The 16,848-nt window shown below is 43.5% G+C and overlaps 1 protein-coding gene across 3 annotated transcripts in view; it reads right to left on the bottom strand.

Moving 5' to 3' along the window:
- Positions 1-15,465, bottom strand: part of NLRX1 (NLR family member X1) — a 90,144-nt gene extending 74,679 nt beyond the window's left edge. For 2 of the 3 annotated variants that reach the window (XM_075190556.1, XM_075190557.1), the window contains exon 1: positions 15,334-15,464. The gene's annotated coding sequence lies outside the window, so the exon portion shown is untranslated. Of the gene's footprint in view, positions 1-15,333 lie in introns of all 3 variants that reach the window. The other variant, XM_075190558.1, reaches the window with a different exon arrangement.
- Between the last annotated feature and the right edge of the window lie 1,383 nt (positions 15,466-16,848).

The raw sequence follows: 16,848 nt of genomic DNA, 5'->3' as shown, positions 1-16,848 counted from the left end.
AATTTTAGCTGTTGCATGCGAAGGGTAATTTTATTGAAATATTTCTTAAAGTGGTCCAAGATATCCTGGAGAAGTGGTTGAATAAATCCAATCTCACAATGAATAACTTAACTCCTGGTTTTAAGAAAGTTCAAAAAGAAGATTATTACAAAACAAGTTGATAAGGACTGGGGGAACATAATAATGGATCATATATGGCTCCATTGCTAATTGTCATTGCTGAAATACAAATAGTAGGCCTGGCAGGCTTTTATTCAGACTTTCTGTCAAATTGTATGGTGTTATATAGGTTACACACAAAGAGAAGAGCTCTATTACTGAAATACAAATACTAGGTCTGGCAGGCTTTTCTTTTGAATTTGCAGTCAAAGTTTACGGTGTTATCAAAATGGATTCATAGCAGTACACAGAAGAGCAGGAGCACCAAGCAGCTGCTGCCACCAGTCATGATGATAGTGATCCCTGTATGTCATCTGGTAAAGCCTATGTAAAAGTGTTTTTATGTCAGGGAAACAAAAATGTAAAAAAAAAAAAATACCTTTTACCTTGGTCAAGAAAAAAAAAAAGAGAACTGCAATCCAGGTAAAGTTATCTGCAGAAAAAAATAAAATTGCCAACATGCCATTCTACACACGCAGTGGCAAAGAAAGAATGAGGCCTTCACCTTTCTCTATGAGTGCGAGTTCTGCAACTGTTACTGAGCCATCTTCTTGTAAGGTCAGTCATGATCAAGCAAGACCTTGTCATTCGGACTCCAAAAGTGGTGTCCAAATACTTTCACGTGTAAAAGCCGAGCTGGAAGAAAACAGTAAGGCATTAGAGGAAAATGTATGTTCAGAAATGACACAAATCCCTGAGGAGAGTCCATCCACAAGTGCTATGTGTAATCGTGACCATTCTGATAAGTTTGCCCATAAAGAAGGCCCCTTTCAGCTTTTCTGCAGATGTGTGCCTGAACAGCCCAAGTGTAGCCAATGACACCAGTTGAGGATGCCACTTTGGAATTGCAAAAGGACAAGGGCGCTGTTGAGGATGTTGATGAGGATGATGTTGTTTGTATAAGTCCTCCACCGGTGGAAGCAGTTCTTGCATGTGATAAGAAGAAGGCCACTATCATGCCTGCACATAAGTCCAAAAAATCCACCTCTTATGTGTGGAATTATTTTTAACCAAATCCTGACAACAGTTTGCAGCGTATGTGAAGTCACAATCAGTCGAGGTAGGGACCTTAACCATATAGGAGCCTCATCCATGTTGCGACATTTGACTCGAGTTCATGGCAAGGTGTTGGGAAAATCAGAAACTTATGCTAAAAAAACAACAACAAGCAGTCCATCATCAGCTAGGACCCTTCTTTCACCTACATCCACAACACCGTCCTCGTCAATATCCTCAGTAGCGATTAAGTATTGAATTAAGGTGTTTCAATCAGACCCGTTGCCAGAGGTGTATAAAATCAAGCACCTAGCTATGCAATCTCCATATGCAAGCATTTGTAATACAAAATGGGTCGTTCTGAAGAGCTCAGTGACTTCAAGTGTCGTACCGTGATAGAATGCCACCTTTGCAATAAGACGGATTGTGAAATTTAATCCCAGCTGGATATTCCACAGTCAACTGTAATTGAAATTATTAGAAAGTGTAAGCATTTAGGAACAACAACAACTCAGCCACAAATCGGAAGACCATGTAAAATTAGAGCGGGGTAACCTACTGCTAAGGCGCATGGTGCGTAAAAGTCTCCAATGTTCTGCTGATTCCATGGCTGAAGAGTTCTGAACTTCCACTGGCAATAATGTAAGCACAAAAACTGTGCGATGGGAGCTTAATGGAATGGGTTTCTATGGCTTTGCAGCAACAGTTTGGGAAAGGTCTTTTTCTATTTCAACATGACTGTGCCCCAGTACACAAAGCAAGGACTACAAAGACATGGTTTGATGAGGTTAGTGTGGAAGAACTTGACTGGCCCACACAGAGTCCTGACCTAAACCTCATCGAACACCTTTGGGATGAACTGGAACAGAGATTGCGAGCCAGGCCTTCTCATCAGACATCAGAGACTGGCATCAGAAATGCTCTACAGAATTAATGGGCACAAATTCAAATTCCCACAGAAACACTCCAACATCTTGTGGAAGCTGTCATAGCTGCAAAAGGGTGACCAACGCCATACTAATGTATCTGTACGTGAATACAATGTTATTACAGTCCTTGTAGGTGTAATGGTCAAGCGTCAAAATATTATTGTCCATATGGTGTGATATATATATATATATATATATACACATATACACACACACATATACATATACACATATACATCCATACATACACACTTACACACGAGGTATGTCTATTAAATAACGAGACTGTGATTCCACCTAGCAATCAGAACCGGTTATAGCTGTATGCGTAGTAACCTTGAACCTGTCTGAACCTGCATGACAAGCTGCAACACTCTATGATGTTCAGTCGCCATTTAGTTTGGTTGTGTTTTCTGTAGAAAAGTGTTCAAATGATAACTGAATACGTGAACGTTGACAAAGACACCGTATGGAAAATTTTGCGTGATGATCTTAACATTACGAAAGTTTGTGCAAAGATGGTCCCAAGGGTTCTCACACCAGAGCAAAAAGAACGTCGCAAGGAATGTTGTGTTGACATTCTGCAGCAACTTGACACAGATCCAAACCTGTTTCATAAAGTAATCACTTGTGAGGAGACCTGGATCTTCCAGTACGTTCCTGAAACCAAAAGACAGTCAATGCACTGAAAAAGAATAAAAGAATAAAAAAAGCTTGTCAAAAGCAAGTCAAAATTCAAAGCAATGCTCATTTTTTTCCCCGATATCAAGGGTGTAATTTTGGAAGAATGAGTTCCAGAAGGCACAACAGTTAATCAGCATTATTATAAGGAAGTTTTGCAAAAGCTGAGAGATAGAGTCAGAAAGAAACGGCCGCAACTGTGAAAAAATGGTTTCTTTCTTCACCAGGAAAATGCGCCTGCTTACACAGCACTTTCTGTGAAGCAGTTTTTGACTGACAAACACATTACTATACTTGAACATCCTCCATATTTGCCCGATTTAGTACCATGCGATTTTTATCTTTTCCCAAAAGTTAAATCAGTGCTTAAAAGGACACATTTTGAGTCAGTTAATGCTGTAAAGAAGAAAACGGCAAATATGTTGAAACAAGTGACAGAAATTTATTTGCTCCATGCCTTCGACCAGTGGAAAACAAGACTACAGCGATGTATTTGTCACTCACCGAATCGCTGGTTCTTCTGGCTCAAGAACTAGGTCTCTCTCTCTGCTCTGCAGGTGCCCATGCAGCGCCGCGGCCATCCACCATCTTAGCTATGTTCCCTGCACATGTGCAGACCTGAGGACTGTTAAAACCCTCTCCTTCTCATTGGTTGACTAATTGCCTCTCACTATTTAAGGCACCCCTGTCCTACTTCCTTTGCCTGTTCTTGGTCCTCATTTTTGCTGAGGTAACCAAGGAGTCCCTTGCTCCTTGATCGTGTTACCTGCCTATCGTGGAATCTCACCAGTGCACTCGCGATTACACCTGTCAGCCGCAGATCTCTCCACGCTACCTTGTATCGCACCTGCAGTCTGGACAAGTCTCTACTCCACATTAGTGGTAATACCTGTCAGCCGCAGTACATTCTTCCATTGCCTGGTATTGTACCCGCTACCTGGCTATCTTGTCTCCACATCTGTGACGATACTTACCAGCCACAGGATACTTCCTGTATTACTTACCTCTGCATCAGTCATCTGATTACCCATCTCCTCATCTGTGGTATATCCATCAGCCGCAGTTCATCTATATACTACCTACCTTTGAACTGCCTATCTCAGTAGCCTTCTCATTATTGTGTTCATTATCCACTGTCTACAGTACAGCCTCAACTCTCCAGTGACTTTCCTATTTCTTCAGTGTTCCTCCTACTACCCGGTTAGGAGTAACACCTGATCCCATCGGGTATAGCTGTAATTCGTTAATCTACCACACTCTCCAGAGGGCCGCGACCTGCACAGTGGAAGCCGCTAAAATCCATACTTCCTTGCGGGAGTTCCTGGAGAAGACCAGCCGCTGTGTTAGACTCCGGGCCTCTGGTGAGCAAAAGCCAACTATTGGTAAATTCTGGGTCGAGACTACTAGTGACCGTAACACATACCTTGTCACCAGGTTGCAGCATAGGAACAAGTCTACAATGATGATCAGCGGCCTGCTTGAATTGTTGATCCGATCTTAACAGTCTCTCTTTAGTGGTAGCCCAGATATAAGATAGGTTACGAACCAAGGAATTAACGGCAGGAACAGAGGAAGCAGGCGAGGAATCGAAGTCGGGAACCATAGGATGAGTTCCGAATACTGTAAAGAATGGAGAGGAACCAAGTCAATGGAAATTATGGGCGAACTCGGCACAAGATAGGAGATTGCTCCAGTCCGAGTGATTCCCAGAGGAGAAACAACGAAGGAATACCTCCAATTCTTGATTTACATGTTCTGTTTGGCCATTAGTCTGAGGATGAAAACCAGACGAAAACTTTAAGCCAATACCCAACTCTTTACAGAATGCTCTCCAAAACTGTGAGACAAATTGAACACCGCGGTCCGAGACAATCTCTTGAGTGCAACCATGTAAACAAAAGATCTTTTTAATAAAAACTTGGGCCAATTTAGGTGCAGAGGGAAGTCCCTTCAGAAGTATAAAAGTGAGTCATCTTAGAAAACCTATCCACCACTACCCAGATAGTATTAAAACCGTTACAGAGAGGCAGGTCGGTGATGAAGTCCATCGAGATGCAAAGCCAGGGGCGTTCCAGAACTGGTAGTGGCAACAATGAGCCAGTGGGAGAGCTTCTGGAAGTCTTATTACGTGCACAGACTTCACAGGAGGCCACATAATCATGAACATTAGCACGTATAGTGGGCCACCAGAAATGCCAGAAAAGAAATGCTAAGATCTTCTTGGCTCCTGCATGACCAGCAACCTTGTAATCATGCCCCCAGCGTAGCGCTTTACTACGCAAGGAAGGGTCCAGGTATGAGCAACCAATAGGAGGAGTTCTAGACGAGGTCCTGGTCAAGCCAACAATTTTAGAGGGCTCGAAGATTGGTGGAGGCACAGAAGGGGGTGATAAATCCAAGTCATCGAACGGGAGAGAGCATCCACCCGCAAATTCTTAGAGCCGGAAAGATAAGCGAGTCCGAGGTCAAACCTAAAGAAAAAAAAAAGATGACCATCGAGCCTGGCGAGGGTTGAGGCAACGGGCATCCTTAAGATAAACAAGATTTTTGTGGTCCGTGAGGATCGTTACCGGAAAGCCTGCCCCTTCCAACAGGTGACGCCATTCTTCTAATGCCAACTTGATTGCCAACAATTCCTTGTCTCCAATTCCATAATTGCGTTCAGCAGGAAGAAACTTCCTAGAAAAGAATCCGCAAGGGCGAAGACCTCCAAAGCCCAAGTCTTGAGAAAGAACAGCACCCACACCAACCAAGGATGCATCAACCTCTACGAAAAAGGGTTTGCTTTGATCGTGCTGTATAAGAACCGGAGCCGAGATGAAGGCCTGCTTTAAGGACTCGAAGGCAGCAACAGCCTCTGGTGGCCAACGTTTAGGGTTAGCAGATCTTCGGGTAAGGGCAGTGATAGGAGCAATGAGGGTGGAAAAATTCTTGATAAACTGCCTATAAAAATTGGAGAAACCAATAAAACGCTGGACGGGGTTGAGGCCAGTTGGTGTTGGCAGGGACCTTCTCAGGGTCCATGTAGAGACCGGAACCTGACACAAGGTACCCCAAAAAGGAATGTCAGTAACCTCAAAAACGCACTTCTCCAATTTGCAGAAGAGTTGATTTTGTCGAAGACGATAGAGAACCTCCAACACATGGGACCAGTGAGAAGTGAGATCAGGAGAAAAGATTAGGATATCATCCAACTGAAACACAGTTGGGGCATTACAAAAGTCAAAAAGGCACCACCAAATATTCAAAGTGGCCTTCGCGAGTACAAAAAGCAGTTTTACATTCATCCCCTTGTTTAATACGGATCAAATTATAGGCTCCACGAAGGTCCTGTTTAGAGAAAATTTTGGAGCCACTAATCCGGTCAAACAGTTCTGAGATAGGGGGAAGGGGGTAGTTGTTTTTGACGGTAATCCTATTCAACTGACGTAAATCGATGCAAGGGCGGAGAGACCCAACTTTCTTTTTAACAAAGAAAAATCCTGCGCCAGCCGGAGAAGAGGATTTCCTAATAAAACCGCGCTGCAGGTTCTCCGAAATATACTGGGACATGGCTTCATTCTCAGGGAGAGAGCGCGGATAAATCCAGCCTTTGGAAATGGGACGGTCCGGAATGAGCTCAATAGTACAGTCCCAGGGCCTACGAGAAGGTAAGACCTCCGAGGTGGCTTTAGAAAAAACATCCTGGAAGGCAGCATAAAGTGTCGGTAGGGAGAATTGAGGAGAAATCACATGACACAGAAGAACCGTAGACACCGGTTTAACAGAGGATAGGCAATTCTTGCGACACTAAGGACCCCAGGAAGAGACTTGAGCTAAGTTCAAATCAAACTGCGGAGCATGAACTCTGAGCCAGGGAAGACCCAAAATAATGGAGTTCACGGATTCCGGAAGGACCAGAAACTCAATCATTTCAGAATGTAGGACTCCAGCGGTCAGGCGAAGGGGAGATGTGACCAGCAAAATGGTTCTATTGGAGATGCGGTTGCCATCCACTGCAGAAAGAAACAAAGGCTGAGAGAGGCCGTGTAGAAATATGGCGTTGCAAAGCCAGAGCGGCAGAGATGAAATTTCCGACAGAGCCGGAATCCACAAAGGCTTGCATCAGGAAAGGCCCAATAGGAGACTCCAGTGTGATGGCCATCGAAAAATCAGATCTGGAGGAGGTGTAGGGAGTGATGAACTTGACTCCTAGTTCGGCCTCCCTGACACCAACTAGGAGGAAGCGTTTCCCGGTCTCTTGGAACACTTAGCGATTAAATGGTCGGACTCCCCACAGTACAGGCAAAGACATTGCTTAATTCATCTTTCGCGTTCCTCAAATGACAGCCGAGAGCGCCCAATTTGCATGGGTTCCTCAGTAGAGATGGGAGGATTCTGAAAGCTAATAGCCAGACGTGATGAAAAACGCCGGGTGGAAACGCTCTCCTGAGTGCCCGGAAACGCAAATCCACCCGATTGCAGAGAGAAATTAGGGTGTCAAGATCAGAAGGCAACTCACAAGAAACCAGTTCGTCTTTTATGGGGTCAGCTAGGCCCTGCCAGAAGGTTGCCACAAGTGCCTCGTTGTTCCACTTGAGTTCGGAAGCAAGGTTGCAAAAAGAAACAGCATACTGAACCACAGTCTGGGAACCCTGGCGTAAATTTAACAGACTGAAAGCTGCAGAAAAAACACGCCCCGGGTCATCGAAGATTCTTCGGAAGGCACCAATAAAGGAGGCGAATTCTTGTAACAAGGCATCATCCCGTTCCCATAATGGGGAGGCCCAGGTTAGAGGTTGTCCGAAAAGCAGGGAAATAATATAAGCCACCTTCATACACTCAGATGGAAAGGAAGCAGAGTTGATCTCAAATTGAATTGAGCATTGATTTAGGAATCCACAACAATTCTTGGGATTCTCATCAAATTTCTCCTGCGGTAGTGACCGTTCCTGCACGAGAAGTAGTAAGAAGTAGTTCGGAGTCCTGCTTCTCCACACGGTGGGCCAGATGGAGTAGTAGATCGCGGCCAGACTATACTGTCACATTTCAAACGCTGAGGCCACTTACTGGTATCGACACTGCTAACCTGGAGTCTAAACGTACTGCTGGTTTTCACCAGGGACCCCCGCAAGGAAGTTTGGAATTCGCTGCAGGAGCACGCAGGTCGCGGCCCGCCAGGCTAACCACCAGTGAAGTGGTGCTGGAAAAAGATACTGTGCTGACCAGAGGTTGGACGGAATTAGGGTCAGGCAGAAACGTAGTAAGGCGATCCGAGGTCAAGCCGGGCTGGCAGCACAGTACAGAGGAGGCGAACAAAAGCGTGGTGAGATGGTCCGGGGTCAAAGCCAATGGAGAGGATAATGCCCAAGGGAGATCCACAGGGAAGGTCACACAAGCCGGGTTGGGAGCCAAGGAGTCGATCAGGAAACAGCTGGGAACTGTTAAACGCTGGAGCAAGGGAACCATACCACGATACTCTGGCACCCTAATGGTGCCAGAGACTTCCTGATAAAGGGAGTGCTGGAGCCTGATAGGAGAACGGGAGTCAGGTGTGGAGAAGAGCGTCCCGTTGCTTGGCAACGAGACGCGAGGAGTTGGAATCAGGCGTCCATCCCTGGCACCGAGTGAAGATGCGGGGACGGTGCCTGACAGCTTCCCTCCCCCACATACTCAAGTGAAAACTGCCCTTGGGGTTCCTTGTCCGGTTGTTTCTGGCAAAGATCCAATCCCCCCTCCCCCAAACACTCAAAGGACAACTGCCCTGTGGCAGCCAAACGTGGGGGCTCCATTAATTCCTTGCTGCTGGGGAATCCTCTATCTCCCTCCCAAACCACTTGTGGGTGCCCCTGTATGTATGTTGGAGTGCATCTCCCCTCCCCCGCTGCCACAATTTGCACTACTTCCCTCGCCTCTGGCACATTGGGGTACTGTGAATCCGCATTAGACCCAGACGTGTCCTCCTGGCAGCAAACCAGAGTGGATGGTCCAGTGCAGGCCTCTAATAAGAGGTCCTGGGTCCTCAAATTTGGAGCTGGAGTGTGATGCTTCAAAGCTTGTGGGGCTGGTGAATCTTGCTGTGCTGGTGCCCTCTCAGACACCCACTCAGTCAACATCTCCTCATCTGCTAATTATGCATAGGAAAAGGTTTAGGAGTTTTCCCAGGGCCCAATGGGAGTGGCCCCTGACATGACAATTCCTTTATCCTCTCCCATTAATTCTGTCATGCAGTCTGTAATCATGATTTCTCCTGAGATCATATGTTGAGCAAGTTTATGTTTCTCTTTTCTCACAATTGGGTACAGCTGTACATCATTTGTACTGGAGAGCACACATGCGATATCCTGCACTACTTCATTAGATAAAACATTTTCAGACACAACAGGGGTGGATAACTGCCCCTTTCTGCAATTCTGTTCTAACTCAGACACAGTCTCAGGTGCCAATAACACAGACAATTATCAGAAGATACTACTACATGGTACTTACATGGTAGCTCTTTTCCATCCAAGTCACTTAATGGGAGGATTTCTCCTAATTCCTTCTGAGTAGTCAGAGGTACAACATCCTCACCAAGCAGTTCTTCTCCAGCCTCCCCCAAGATAGAAGCTTGGGCGATTGTGTATAATCTACTGGGATAGACCCCCCCCCCCCTTCCACTATTAACAGATTGAGCAGCCCTTTTTTTAGAATGTGACCAAAGGTATTGCAATTGACATTTTTCAGTATTCATTCGATAACACTGACCCTGCCAAAATTCAGTGTCAGTAAGTCCTTGTCGCCATACCTTGTCCTCTGCTTCTTCAAAACTCTGTTGCAGACATTGCATTTGTTCCCAGAGAGGTTTGTGGGGGCCTATAGTGAGCATCAATTTCCTATAGACACTAAAGGCATTGATAGGATTCTCTTGATCATGACGTTTAAGGATATCCCTGTGTGTGCAGTACAGGTACGGTACACCCCGGATCTGGCATTCCCCTATCAACTCCCCCATACTTATTGTCTCTAGTGGATCTGTAGAATCTGCTAATGGGACAGATTCAATTAGTACAGGGGATTCAACAGGCATGTCCCTGTGCTGTAATAGTCCAAATTTGTCTAGTTTGTACTGCTGATTTTTGTTGTAACAGGAGTTACCCTTGGTCAGATTCTGCATAGTACAAATATCTTCATTTGGAAAATCATCCCATTCTGGTTCATCCTGAAAATTCCAGGCACTTGCTTCCTCTTTCAACATTAGGAACACATCCAACAGGTTCTCCGATTTCTCTTGTAGACCGGCTCCTCATCCCAATAATTCAAAATATGCTGCATTGTGGTGGTATGGTGCAACACATCCATATCCCCATCCTGAAAAAAACTGCCACGGTCCTACAACCCAGAAAACATCTCTCCTGTCTGTAGTGGACTGTTTCAGCCCTTCCTTTGGGAACTTTTTGAACACTGGGCTGTGATCTGCTCACTTCTTCCCAGAGCTCACACATATTTTACTTCCAGGGATCACCTCACTGTGATTTCCCCCTCTTTGAGACACGGTTCCATCTCCACTGGCGGGGTGCGCCTCCCCTTATCAAAACGGCACTTAGGAGGCATCTTCCCTCGCCTAAAGTCCATAACACTTTTCGTGACAATTTCTACCATAAAGTCTTTCGGAGTAAGTTCATGATAATTTGGTAACTGGTTTCTAGTGCTAACTCCTTTGCAGAGCCCTGCAATGTCTCATGATACAGTTCCCTGCAGCTCTACTAAGAGAGGACCTGGGACTGATTGAACCCACTGCTTGACACAAAAAATGTGAAGATACCAAGTTTATCTGGTCCAATGCTACCCACTTCACGCTGGATGGCCACCCATGGGTACCCTACTATGCCAGGGAAGTCTACCCAGTACCTTCTAGGTTTCTCCATCACTCAGGCAAAATGCAGTTAGAAAGTAAAGCAATACATTTACTATAATAACAACAATCACTAGATTATTATGTAAACACAGTAAATAAATGATAGGCAGGTTTACCACATCATCTGTCCCTTACCCCACAAGCTTAAGAAGCTACAGTCACCTGGATGCCCTGACTTAAAGGCCCATAGCTCTCTCTCAGCTGCATATGTAGACTCTGGTAGAGAACGACAACTCAAAACCAGACCTTGCCTCTTCCAGGACTCATATCACAGAATGAACCCCTTAGCCACATGTAATTAGACACTGCAGTGGTATTCTGTTGTGCTGGGGAACAAAAGCAAGGTCTATATTAAGTAGAGAAGCTCAGGCTCGGTTTCCCGAGAACCGAACACATCCGAAGCAGATCCAAGTACCGAGCCGAGCTGGCTCGGTACTTTCGCGCGCCTTCGAAATTGAAAATGAGGCAAAACATCATCATTACATTGTCGGATCTCACGAGTTTGGGATTCTATAAGTACCATCCTGCACGGCGATCCAGCGCCATTTCACAGAGGGACACAGAAGGGGTAGCACGGTTCTTTGCAGTCTCTAGTGCAGCATCACAGCTAGAAAAGAAAGAGGAGGAGTAGCAGTATTCTTCAAAGTCTCCATTGACATTCAGGAGAGCTCCATTGCTTCTGTGTCCCATTTCACAGAGGGACACAGAAGGGGTAGCACGGTTCTTTGCAGTCTCTAGTGCAGCATCACAGCTAGAAAAGAAAGAGGAGGAGTAGCAGTATTCTTCAAAGTCTCCATTGACATTCAGGAGAGCTCCATTGCTAATTGTCATTGCTGAATTAGAAATAATAGGGCTGGCAGTCTTGGTCTAAATCTGCAGTCACATTGTGCCGTTTTATATAGCGAACACACCAACAGGACAGCTAAATTGCTAATTGTCATTCCTGAAATAGAAATAATAGGGTTGGCAGTGTTCTCCAAAATCTACAGTTATATTGTATTGTGCCATAGTTCGCCAAGAAACAGGAGAGGTGGCAGTGTTTAGTGCTGAAACAAAAATTCAAATAGGGCTGGCAGTGTTATTAAAAGTCTTCAGTCACTGCATATGTAATCTCACCAATGTACCTCACAAGAATTTTGCTATTCTGTAATATTGTTCAAGATAAGGTGTTACTAATAAAATGTATTTACAATTTACTCTGCCATAGCTCATACAGAAAAAGGAGGGGTGGCAGTGTCCTTGTCACTCCCCAGTCTTCAGGCACATTGTTCTTATCAATATCCAGTCTCAGTCATGATGATACTAATCAATCTACCTCATGTGCTAAAGCCTATGTTCAAGTGCATCGTGGTTTTAAGTCAGGGAAACAAAAATGTAAATAAAAAGCTTTTACCTTTTAAAGAAAAAAACACCACTATAATAAAGGTGAAATTTTACTGTACAAAAACATAAAGTTGCCAACATGCCATTCTACCCAAAATATTACCAAGCATACCAGCATCAGCTATCTTCCAGCTAGATCTCAGCACCTGCAATATACACTGTCATCATATTCACTCTCATAAGTGTGTACATCATCCTCAAACAATACTAACTCATCCCTGCTTGAATCCACCATCATAGAAGTTTGTGTACTTTGATGTAATTGTCAGTAATGACCTTTACTCATGGAATTTGTATTTCATTTTACGGAAGAGCTGACACGATTTTTGATAAATTCTTTTAAACCAGACAAAATGTCAAAATGTTGTGCAGACTCATCTGCACCACCACTGAGTGTCTTGGGAAAGCAAAGTTTTTTCCTAGCAGCGATTTCCAGAGAAACTGAAGGAGGAGACGTCATTGTGTCATGTAGCACTTGAGCTGTCAGCTTGCTGACCAGGAGCTCATTGCAACTCTTGAAATCTGGGTCAATTGGAAAGAAAGACAAGACATAGCACTTAAACCTAGGATTAATCAAAGTTGCCAAAATGTAACGATCCGATTTCAAGATGTTGATAACTCTTGGATCCTGGTGAAGCGTATAAAGTACTTAATCTACAAGTCCAACATAATTGCTTTGTTTCATTTGCTTCTTTAATTTCTCTTGCTGCTTTTCAAAAAGTCTAATTAGGGGAATCACTTGACTCAAGCTAACAGTGTCTGCACTCTTTTCACAGGTGACTGCTTTTAGTGGTTTCAGCACCTTGCACAACACGTAAAGTATTCTCCAATGCGATGGACTAAAGTACATTTCCCCTAAATTCTATTCTTCTTGCAGCTGCATTCTCCTACATCCTGTTGCAGAATCCCGAAAATTACCCTAAATATTTCGTTACACAGACAGCATCTCCTGTATGTCATTTTTTTTTAAAGTTCTGTACCACCAAGTTGAATGTGCAAGCAAAACAGGGAATGTGATGGAATTCCCCCCTGCTGTAATGCTCTAACAATATTGATGGCATTATCAGAAATCACATATCCTCAGGAGAGTCCAAGCAGGATAAGCCATGTTGCATGACATCGCTTCGTTTTTCAAACAGGTTGTCAGCTGTATTACCTCTGACCTGTGCTTTGTCTCATCTCTGATAACCACCTCTGACTCCCGCCTTCAAACTTCTCCCGTGCTGCTCAGCACTTATGGGATTCCTTACCATGCTCAATCAGACTTTCCCACAGCCTTCAAATCTTTAGATGCTCTTTGAAAACCCATCTCTTTTTTAAAGGTGGCCTTATCCTCGATAACACTATTCACACTAATGCACTCTCACAACTATCCCAATCTCCACTCTGAGCCATATTTGCTCCTCTTGTTTCAGCTGTGCCCTTTTCCCTTTAGAATGTAAGCTTTCTAATGGACAATTCCATCTTGCACCACTTTTCTTTTCTGCCACTGCTGTGTGGCAATGTTTATTAAATGTGCTATGAACTGCTGTGTGTTTGTGTCATTGCTCTGTCGCTTAGCATCCAGCCAGGTTGCTGCAGTCTTTGTTTGAAAGTCTATGAAAATAATATTGTGACGTGTGAGGTTGTCAAAATTGACTGCAAATGACTTGAAATTAGTGTTATTGAGGTTAATAATAATGTAGGGGGGGGAAAAATGCAAAATTATGTGATTTTTAGCAACAAAAAAATAGGGATTTTAGAAAAAAATGGGGATCCAAAACCAAAACACACAAGGGCGGTTTTGCCAAAATCAAAACACAAAGTTAACCCAGATCCAAAACCAAAACCAGAACATGGGGGTCAGTGAACATCTCTAATAAAAAGTCCATGCTATAATCCACAGTTTGTGAGAAATGAGGAACAGGCTGGTTACGGTTTTACCAAACTCATTTCGTCACAGTACACACTACAGAAAATTTCTCCAAATGCGAAATCGTTACGATTTTACCAACAACTGAAAAAAGTCCTAATCAGCATGCTGATTCATGTGTAGACTCTAAACACATTTTACAAGATTTACCTTCAGATCTGTGCTCTTCCTCTGTCATAACCATCGGCTGAAAAGATTGTGGAGCTGCACGCTCCATAGAGATCTATGGACACTACCTGCCATGAGTGTATACACACTGCATAATTGGAATGACTTCGTTCCATCATTAAACGAGATTTTTTGTTCGATTTAAAATCAAATGAAACGATATGATGAGCTTTGGAATGATTCATCGTTCATCGTTGGAGCGCACACACTAATGCGTTATTGAGTTGATCAAGCCATGTGATTGGCCCGATAATCGGCTTAAAAACCTATAGTGTGTACCCAGCCTAAACATGTCACACATTTCAGCAGACCTCGAAGCACACCAATTCACTTCATGCCATGTTTACGGTGTTTGATAAGAGCATACTTTTTGCATTTTAAGTACTTCTCAAAAAATAGCAACTGATAAATCTGAAGAATAATATAGGTGATAAAAAGCATTTAAAAAGAGAATTTTTTTTATGTAGGTAGGTCAACATTTAAAAACAGAAACTTTCCACTTACAAAAACTATTAAACAAACCTTTAAAACCTGACATTGTCCTGGAAATGAAGGACATTAGGCAACTACTCTATAAACATAAACCTTCTTATAAAATATGCTGGTATTGGTAGTTCAATCAATGTAGCATATGACTGTCCTGATTTAAACTTGGTTTGGTCATCTGACTGTGCTGTAATCTCTGTTCAATCTATTAATTAGAGATCTCATGTGCTCTTTCAAATGTCTTAAAAAGTTGACACATTGGTAGCTCCAGAAAATACATTTAAAAAAGCTAGTAGATCAAGTAAATCAGGGAAACGAATATAAAAAAATATATGGGGATTTGATACTTTTAGAAACATATAAACTTGGTCTCATGTTTGAAGAGAAAGGTCAGCTGTCACTATTCTGGTGACTGGTCTTCGTTTCAGATCTGAAGTAAGATGAGTCTGTCCAGTACCATTTTTAGAAATTGTGAGTCTCTAAACATTACGTCAGTATAACAACATGTAAACTTTAGCTCATAGAGACTGTACAATGTATAGAATTGTGCAGCCATATTGGTACATTACAGAATATAATTAATAACTTAAAACGTCATTAAGAAAAAACTTATTTTCACATACAGGCATTACAGATATGCACCAACAACAAACAATTCAGCCACTTCCTGAATACCTAAGTCCTGAATTACTATATAAAATTGTTGTTAAAGTTTACTACACATTGCTAATAATCGAAATTACCAGTCGATGCTTGTAAGCAGTCCTCAAGCTCTGTGTCCTCCTCCTATATAGGACAATCCTATCCCTCTGTCGGCATTGCTGACATGTTTCTGCAACTTCCTGAAAGGCCGGCCCTCTGACTAAGATATGGTTCCCAGCCAGCATGTAGAGCAAAAGCGATGTGGTCGAGCACAAACAAATGAAAAACTTGTAGAGGCTGCCAGAGCTTGCCACTTAAAAATAATTGGAGCAGTGGAGAAACACCACAGTAATAAAACAACCGATAAAAGGAGAAAATGAAAAAGAAGGCTTTATACATGTTTTATTGTATTTCAATATAATCATTCTTACATTTCCCAGCGTCACTATTAAGCAGGTATCACTTTTCATTGTATTTATATAATTGGAAAAAAACTACAGCTGACTGGCCATGTGTATGGATTTTTTTTTTTTTTTTTTAAATCTTCTATTTGTGACACCACCCACAGTTATGTTGTTACGAAAGTGTGCTTAATAACTACACCCTGACCAAGAGACAAGACTTGCTCTCAAACAAAGATTTTGGAGAACTGTTTTTTTTTGCTGCTATAAAGGATAATGGGTGTGGTTGTACAGCAGTCAGTGCAGGCTTAAAATTCGGGTGTGGGTGAAAACCGGATTTGCCGGAATTCCGGAATGATTTGGCTCCCTGCAGCGCTTCCTGCTGCCTACTTTCTTGAGTGAAGCTTGTTGTGTTTTCTCTCCCTATATAGTGCCCATTTTGGCTACCAGAATGGGGTTCTGAACACCGTAGCCATGCATTCCGGCTGCTAGAATGGGTCTGCCAGTACCTTAACTATTCAGATCTGGTGCCGGAATGGAGGTCTGAATACATTAAGCATTCATTCCGGCTGCCGGAATGGGCCTCTGAGTACATTAATCATCCGTTCTGGGTGCTGGAATGGGGTTTTGAGCACATTACCCATCAGATCTGGGTGCTGGAATGGGTCTGCCAGCATCTTAGCCATACATTCCGGCTGCCAGAATGGAGCTATGAGGACCTTAACCATCCATTCTAGGTGCTAGAATGGGGCTCTGAGTACCTTCCCCATCCATTCCAGGAGCGGAATGGGTCTGCCAGTACGTTAGCCATCTATTCCGGCTGCCAGAATGGAACTCTGAGGACCTTAACCATCCATTACAGCTGCCAGAATAGAATGAGGACCTTAGCCATCCATTCCGGTGCCGGAATGGGTCTGCCAGTACCATAGCTATCCAGTCCGGGTGCCGGAATAGGTCTGTGAGTACCATAGCTATTCATTCTGGGTCCCGGTATGGGGTTCTGAGTACCTCATTCCGGCTGCCAGAATAGGTCTGCCAGTACATTACCCATCCATTCCGGCACCCGGAGTGGATGATTAATATAAACAAAACCTTATTCTGACACCCAGAATAGATCGCTAAGAAAGTCAGACATCTATTTAGGCACCCAGAATGGATGGCTAAGGTACTCAGAACCCCATTCCGGCAGCCAAAATGGATGGTTAGGGTAGTCTG

This window comes from Mixophyes fleayi, chromosome 11 (genome assembly GCF_038048845.1).
Source record: "Mixophyes fleayi isolate aMixFle1 chromosome 11, aMixFle1.hap1, whole genome shotgun sequence".
Classification (NCBI taxonomy): Eukaryota; Metazoa; Chordata; class Amphibia; order Anura; family Limnodynastidae; genus Mixophyes; species Mixophyes fleayi.
The sequence above is the reverse complement of the archived record's forward strand: the minus strand, read 5'-3'. Positions and strand labels throughout refer to the sequence as shown.